The sequence below is a fragment of the Macrotis lagotis genome, chromosome X (genome assembly GCF_037893015.1).
Source record: "Macrotis lagotis isolate mMagLag1 chromosome X, bilby.v1.9.chrom.fasta, whole genome shotgun sequence".
Classification (NCBI taxonomy): domain Eukaryota; kingdom Metazoa; phylum Chordata; class Mammalia; order Peramelemorphia; family Peramelidae; genus Macrotis; species Macrotis lagotis.
The window spans coordinates 124,635,474-124,643,819 of record NC_133666.1 but is presented as its reverse complement, the minus strand read 5'-3'; positions in this window follow the sequence as shown (position 1 = coordinate 124,643,819).

The window sequence follows — 8,346 nt, the reverse complement described above, 5'->3', positions numbered from 1 at the left end:
GGAATGACTATGCTATTGGCTATTTTATTTCTCTCATATTCCCAAGTATTTCACTGCTTGAGAGGGAAATAGGAACTGAACCAGTGAATGAATTACTAGCTGATTTTCATAAAGGTGACATAGGCAATATAGCCACTGAACAATAGAAGTAAATCATGCTTGTCATATAATCTAGGACTGCTCTCCAGATTTTACTGGGAAAATGTCCTTTAATGTCTGTAACTGTGCTTTCTTCTCTCTTTTTTTCCTCTACTCCCATTGCACAAAGATGGCATTATTCTAGGGAGATGATTCTATATTTCAGGTATCTTGCATTTTCAGTTACCTCCGGCAAAGATTAGAAATGAAAGTTGCCCTTTGATTTCTACTCTGGTTGTCAAGTAAACAGTGGGAGGAGTAGTTGTGATGACTGAGACATTTGGCTGCCAAGAAGAATAAATTCTGCTAGGGCAGGATAACATGGTTCAGGTGTTATGGCCTACTTGGGAAGGAAGAAAGGACTAAGCAGAATTGTTGATTCATTTGTGAAGAAAATTTTAATACCAAAAATGTTAAATTTGCTATCTCTTCTATTTTAATCCTTTTGATTTCTTTTGTCCTGAGATAATCTCTTTGTCTCTCAACCAGTATACATTTTAAAAACAAAAACAATATTCATATCTTGGCCCCAAACCATGAGAGTACCTAAATTACACAGATTTCTTTTTGCTTGTTAACTGTATTAATTTACTTTTTTTTTTGCATTTCTCTCATTTGAAGTATTTGTAAACCAAACAGCCTGTTTGTCTCAAAAGAATGATGAAAATAACTTTGTTTTGGGAATATTTTGAAAGGGAAAGGATTGGGAGAAAAAAGGAATATCATGAATGACTGTGATGTAACAACAAAAAGGCATAAATAGTACTTTTCTAATTCTCTTTTTTTGGATAAAAGTATATCTTTTTATTTTCAGGTTTTTGCAAGGCAAATGGGGTTAAGTGGCTTGCCCAAGGCCACACAGCTAGGTAATTATTAAATGTCTGAGACTAGATTTGAACCCAGGTACTCCTGACTCCAGGGCCGGTGCTTTATCCACTACAACACCTAGCCTCCCCTAAAAGTATATCTTTTTTAAAAAGCACAGAATCTGAATGTATACTATGTTCACTTTTTTGAAACTTCTCTTATGGTTTTCCTTTCTATTTCATGGTTTTCTTTCTTTTCTCCTAGTCCTAATTCCTCTTATACAAAATGACTATGTTAAACACCAGTGTACATATTCAGCTTTTACCAGATTGTTCACCACCAAGGAGAGCAGGAAGGGAAGGGAGGGTGGTAGAAAAATACTCAACTCATAAATTTGCAAATGGATGGATGTTAAAAAACTAAAAAATGAAAAAAAATTTTAAAAGAAAAAATTATTAAAGACTATGCTACACACCCTATACCAAGATAAGATACAAATGGATACAGGATCTAGACATGAAAAACAATATTATAAGCAAACTAGAAGATCAAGGAGTAGTTTACATGTCAGATCTATGGAAAGGGAAGCAGTTTATGACCAAGGAAGAGATGAAGAACATCATTAAAAACAAACTAGATAATTTTGATTACATTAAATTAAAAAAAGTTTTGTACATACAAAACCACTGTAACTAAGATCAAAAGAAACATAGTAAATTGGGCAACAATTTTTACAACTAGTATTTCTGATGAAGGACTCATTTCTAAAATATACAGAGAAATAAGTCAAATTTTTTTAGGTTTTTTTGCAAGGCAAATGGGGTTAAGTAGCTTGCCCAAGGCCACACAGCTAGGTAATTATTAAGTGTTTGAGTCTGGATTTGAACCCAGGTACTCCTGACTCCAGGACCAGTGCTTTATCCACTGCACCACCTAGCTACCACTAAGTCAAGTTTTTTTTAAAAAGCCATTTCACAATGACAAATGGTCAAAGGATATGCAAAGGTAATTTACAGATAAGAAAATCAAAGCGATCTATAATCATATGAAAAATTGCTCTAAATCATTACTTATTAGAGAAATGAAAATTGAAGCATCTCTGAGGTACCACTTCATACTTCTCAGACTGGCTGATATGACCAGAAAGGACAGTGATCAATTTTGGAAGGGATGTGGGAAATCTGGGACACTAATACATTGTTGGTGGACCTGTGAACTCATCCAACCTTTCTGGAGAACAGTTTGGAATTGTGCCCAAAGGGCAACAAAAATGTGCATACCCTTTGATCCAGCAATACCACTACTGGGTCTGTAACCTGAAGAGATTAGGAAAAAGGGTAAAAACATCACTTTATAAAAATATTCATAGCAGCCCTGTTTGTGGTAGCAAAGAATTGGAAACAGTGAATGTCCATCAGTTGGGGAATGGCTTAATAAACTGTAGTATGTGTATGTGATAGAACACTATTGTTCTATTAGAAACCAGGAGAGATAGTAATTCAGGGAAGCCTGGAAGGATTTGCACAAACTGATGCTGAGCGAGATGAGCAAAACCAGAAAAATACTGTACATCCTGACAACAACTTGGGAGTGATGATCAGCCTTGTTGGACTTGCTCACTCCATCAATGCAACAATCAGGGATAATTTTGGGCTGTCTGCGATGGAGAATACCATCTGTATCCAGAGAAAGAATTGTGGATTTTAAACAAAGACTAAAGACTATTACCTTTAACTTAGGAAAAAAAAAAAACCTGTTATCTTTTTATGTAATTTTGCCATCTCTTATACTTTATTTTTCTTCCTTAAGGATATGATTTCTCTCTTATCACATTCAACATAGATCAGTGTATACCATGGAAACAATGTAAAGACTAACAGACTGCCTTCTGTGGGAGGGAAGCAAGATTGGGGGAAAAATTGTAAAACTTAAAATAAAGTCTTTCTTAAAAAAAAGACTATACTATACCTTGAAGAATATATTATTTTGTAGTGGATCCTAATGATTGCTTTTGGAAGGGATGGTTGGTTTATCATATTTCAAAGGTTATTTGCATGTATTTTCCTTAGTAACTAAAAGCTTCTCCTTTTCTGTCTTCAATATCTGTTGTTGGACATTGAATTTTTGGTGTTTAACTACTCTGTTGCTTAGTGATTAAAGATTGGGTTATCTGTGTTTTGGGATTTTTATTGATTAGAACTCTGCCATTCATTTTCATTATTTCTAGATAATTTTCATGCATAGTTCCTATAGTACTGTATTCAGACTTTTCAAATCAATGACATTTCCCCTTGATATCAAACAGTCCTTTTCTTTTCTTTTTTCTTTTTTTTTTTTTAGGTTTTTTTGCAAGGCAATGGGATTAAGTGGCTTGCCCAAGGCCACACAACTAGGTAATTATCAAGTGTCTGAGGCCACATTTGAACTCAGGTACTCCTGACTCCAGGGCTGGTGCGCTATCCACTGAGTCACGTAGCCTCCCCACTTTGAGTCCTTTTCTGAAGGACAGTTTAACTTTTATAAAATATGAGTTCTTCCAATGATACTGTCCTTTGACTGTCCTACCACATTTGGCCCATCTATGTTTTTGAATCCCAAATCTTTCATTTCCCTTTTTACAGTTTCTATTCCTTTATAGAAATCTTTCATTGTATATGTTATTGCATTGTAGGAGAGTCTAGATGAAAAAAAAACATCATCCCACACAAAGATAACTTTAATAAGCTTTATTGTCACTCATAAGTAAAGGAAGAAAATAGCTGATTGATGTACAGCCTCTTTGCCTGTGGTGAACAGCAGGGGTGAGAGGGGGAAGAATCCATACTCTAATTGATAGAAATTCTAAGACTCAAACTTGGAGATTTCTTTGAGAAAAGAACTAGTGTGTTACCTATGTGAGGCTACTTTGTCATCTACAGAACCCATAACGTGAGAGTATTTGCAAAATTACCTATGAGGAAGGCCAAACATAGAACTAAAAATGAGAAGAGGAAAAGGAAATTTAATTCTAACTACCATTCTAGGAAAAGGTTGAAAAGGGTATACAATGTCTCAGGTTTTGTATATTTGTAACCTGAGGGGTCCTAGGAACTTAGGAAACTGGTTTTCACGGGGTGGCTAGGTGGCACAGTGGATAGCACACCAGCCCTGGAGTCAGGAGTACCTGAGTTCAAATGTGGCCTCAGACACTTGATAATTACCTAGCTGTGTGGCCTTGGGCAAATCAATTAAGCCCATTGCTTTGCAAAAATCTAAAATAACAACAAAAAAACTGGTTTTTGCCAATCAACATTTATAAACTTTCTATTTGCTCTTTATTAGAAACTCTGGTTTATTCATTAATCAGAGACCTATTTTCTATAGTTATACTTATTTCCATTCTAATTTTCTTATTCTTTTTTGAAAATGTAAGGGTTTTCTTTTTGTTGTTCCAATATTTTCCTTTTATTAAACAATTAAAATATTTCAATATTTTTTATATTTCTCCTTTTTAAAATAAATTCTACTAGTATCTTTTGTTTTTACATATCTATATTTCTCAATTTTTCTTTCTCCTCATCCTTAACAAAAATTTTTAAAAGATTTAAAAGAAATCAGTTCAATAAAACAGCACAATTTAAAAAAGTCCAACATTATCATTACTATTTTAAACTGCAAATCTTCTACTCCTTCCAAAAGGGAAAGGAAATGCCTTGTTATTTCTCTTCTTTGGAGTCAATCTTGGTTGTCATAATTTCATAGCATTCAATTTCCTTCTGGATCTTTAGTTAGATTCAGTTTTGTGTTCAGTGTTCTGCTATCTCTTCCTCATTCTGATATTCAGTTGCCTCCTCTGCTTTGAAAAGCTGCTCTAAGATTCTCTTGAGGCAGCTAGGTGACATGGTAAAAAAAAAAAAGTTCTAACTTGCAATCAGGAAGACTAGAGTTCAAATGAAGCTTCAGATACTTTGGGGAAATCATTTATCTTGTTTGTCTCAGTTTCTTCAACTGTAAAATGGGAATGATAATGATACCTATCTCTCAGGTTTGTTGTGAGGATCAAATGAATAAATATTTTTAAAGAATTTAGCACAGTGACTGAATCAGAGTAGGTGTTATATAAATATTATAGTTTTTATTATCTTTTTATCTTAGTTTGGCTAACTCTGACTTAATGGGGTAGATTAGTCTATTTTAGGGGATTTTCTTTGCAAGGCAATGGGGTTAAGTGACTTTCCCAAGGTCACACAGCTAGATAGTCATTAAGAATCTGCATTAAGATTTGAACTCAGGTCCTCCTGAGTCTAAGGCCCATGTTCTATTCACTTCACCACCTAGCAAATGCCACTTTTGGCAATAAGAAAGATTTTAAAAAAAAGAATATGTTGTCCTTAAGTGATCCAAATTGGTAGTGTCTCCCATATCTTCAACTGGTACCTTCTCTAATGTGCCAGTAATAATTTTGGTTTGCAGGATTTTTTATTCCCACAGATTTGCAGTTTTTCCTGCAAATTTAATTAACTGAAAGACAGCAAGTCTCAGTATGTACATTCTGGGTCAGATATATTAAAGAGTCCAACTTGAATTGACTGAAAGTAGCAGCAGTAAAATTATCTTATTAGGAAATACAATATATTTCATTCCTGTGTGGTCATTTGGGTGGAGGGTCAGGAGGGCAGAGAGAAGAAAGCAACGGGAATTACAAATTCATGTGTGTACAAATTTCTAATCCACCCTGAGAAAAACTTGCTAGCAAACTTCTAACTAGACTTTTTTCCCCCTTTGTTTTCTAAAGCTATTCATTGCTAATTGCAAGAGAAATTCAGTACTTTTGGGTGGCCCAGAAATATATATATTCATGTAACGAGTAGACTGTCTTACCCTCAAGAGATCTGGTTTTCAAAAAGCAGTTTTTCTCCAGTCTCTAAAACTATTCATTTCTAATTATAAAAGAAAGTTGCTAGCATGGCATAGAAACCCACACATATTTTTGTAATAAAGAAAAAGGTTATGAGAGGAAATCTGTCTTTCACAAACCATTTTTGATTTTCTTAGTTCTGTATTTTATTTAAGACAAAAACAACAAGGAAATAAGGGAGTTTCAAAAAACTTCTGTTACAACATGACCCACAAGAACTTTGTAAAGTCCAAACAATACATCTCTTTACTGCTTTGCAATCTGTTGTGAACTTGTTCATGATCCTATAAAATCTCATTATCTGATCAGATAAGCACATTGTTATCAAATAAACTCTCCAGAAAATGACTTGCTAGATCTCTTTTTTTTCTTTTTGGCTATTAGAACAAAACTGTTTTAGTCAAACTTGAATAAGACTTCTCTTATTCAGATTTCAGACACTAGGAATAACTGGTTTGTTTTCCTATTAAAATGATGTAAAAAGACATTTTTTTTCTTCCCATTACCTACCAATTCTTTTATCTACTTCAAATTAAGAACTAAAAGAAAAATTAGGTGGGTAGATTGACTCATGGAATTTTAATGCCTCTTATGAGCTGGTGGACTTAATTTGTTCACATAAGTTTCAAACTATTCACAGTTCTATTTTCCTGCCAGAATAAAAAAGACAAAGTTGCTATTGTACCATCTGGTTTGTATGAGGTATTATTTGGCATCTCTCAACTGCACATTTTAAAAATGCTAAATCCCAGACAGTATTACAGTCTAATTAGGACTAGAGACAATGAAAATGGTTTTGTTTTTTTTGTCTTTTAAGCTCAGCCAAAAAAGAAAAGAGAAAGGAACCAACCCCCCTCATGATTTGTATGTGCTTTACAATGAAGGATAATGGAGAGGACGGTAGTTGAGGGGAGGCACTTACAGTAGGTGCTATGAATTTTAATTATACTTCTGCAACTAACTGGCTTTTGTGATCTAGGAAAGGTTCTCTTCTCTGTTTTTCAGATTTAATACCACTAAATTATTCTGACATTAAAATATCAATCAGGATAATCCTATACTTGTTATTCCTTTCCAAATAACAAAGATCATCAAAATACATGTAAAATTACATTAGAGATGCCCACTTGAACACTTCGATTGTTTGCCATTTTCTTTCAGAATGGCAGGCTGAATTATAAATCAAATTTAAAATGATACACAAATAATAATCAATAGAAAAGAATGATAATGACTTGATCAGGTTCCCTGGCTTTTCTCCTAAACAAATTCTACCAAGAATCCTCTCCTACATGGTTTCATTTGTCATTTATATCACTACAGTTTCATATGCTATCTTTTCTTCCATCTCTTACTTCTTTCTGCATACAAAACAACTTATGGTAGAGCGGAAAGCACACTGAATTTTAATGGATTTAATTTAGTTGGATAACCTTGTTTGAAATCCTAGATCTGGTTATCTAAATAGTTGTGTGTCCTTGAACAAGAATCACTTTCTGATTCTCCACTCTCTCTTCTATAAAACTATTATAAGTGGTAGGGGTAGGTAAGAGGACCTCTAAAGTCTATCAACTCTAAATCCTATGAGCTACACTACATAGAATATTACACTACTTAAACCAAAGTGTAAAAGAAGTGGAGCTCATTTGAGTCCCTTCTAAATTTTCTCTTCTAGGTCTATGAAAAATGGACATTAATGCACTGTTGATAGAACTGTGAATTGGGCCAATTAAATTTGAACTATGCCCCGAAAGTTACTGAACAATGGAAATCTTTGAGGAACCATACCAGGAGTAGATATTTATTTCCTGAAGATCAAAGACAGAAGGAAAGGATTCTTATGTATGAAAATATTTATAGCACCTTCTTTTGTTATAGCAAAGAACTGGAAACCAAAGGAGTACTACTCATCAGTTGTGGAATGATTGAACAATTTATGGTAAATGAATGCAATGAAATATTATTGCACTGTAAGAAATGATTAAAGGGTTAAATTAAGAAAACTTGGGAAGACTTGCATTGATGCAGAGTGAAGTGAACCAAGTCAGGAGAACAATTTCAATAACGACTACAGTAATGTAAAGGAAAACAACTTTGAAAGACTTCGCAATTCCAGTCAATTCAATGAACCATCATATCTTCAGAAAATGAATCAATTTTCCCAAGAATGTGATAGAGGTACAGAATGAGACAGTTTCAGATACACCCAGAGAGTGAATTGTTTACTCCATTATTCTTGTTTTTTTTAAATGATCTTTTTCCTCCAATTTTTTTTTTTTGTGGTTAATGTTTTTTTCTTCTAATTACATGTAGAGATAGTTTCCAGTAATCATTTTGGTTAAGATTTTGAGTTCCAGATTTTTCTCTCCCTTTCCCTTTCCCCTCCTCGAGACATCGAATAATCTAATATAAGTTATACATGTACAATTATGTTAAACATATTTCCAAATTTGCCATGTTTTGAAAAAAAGAATCAGAAAAAAGGGGGGGAAACCATGAGAAAA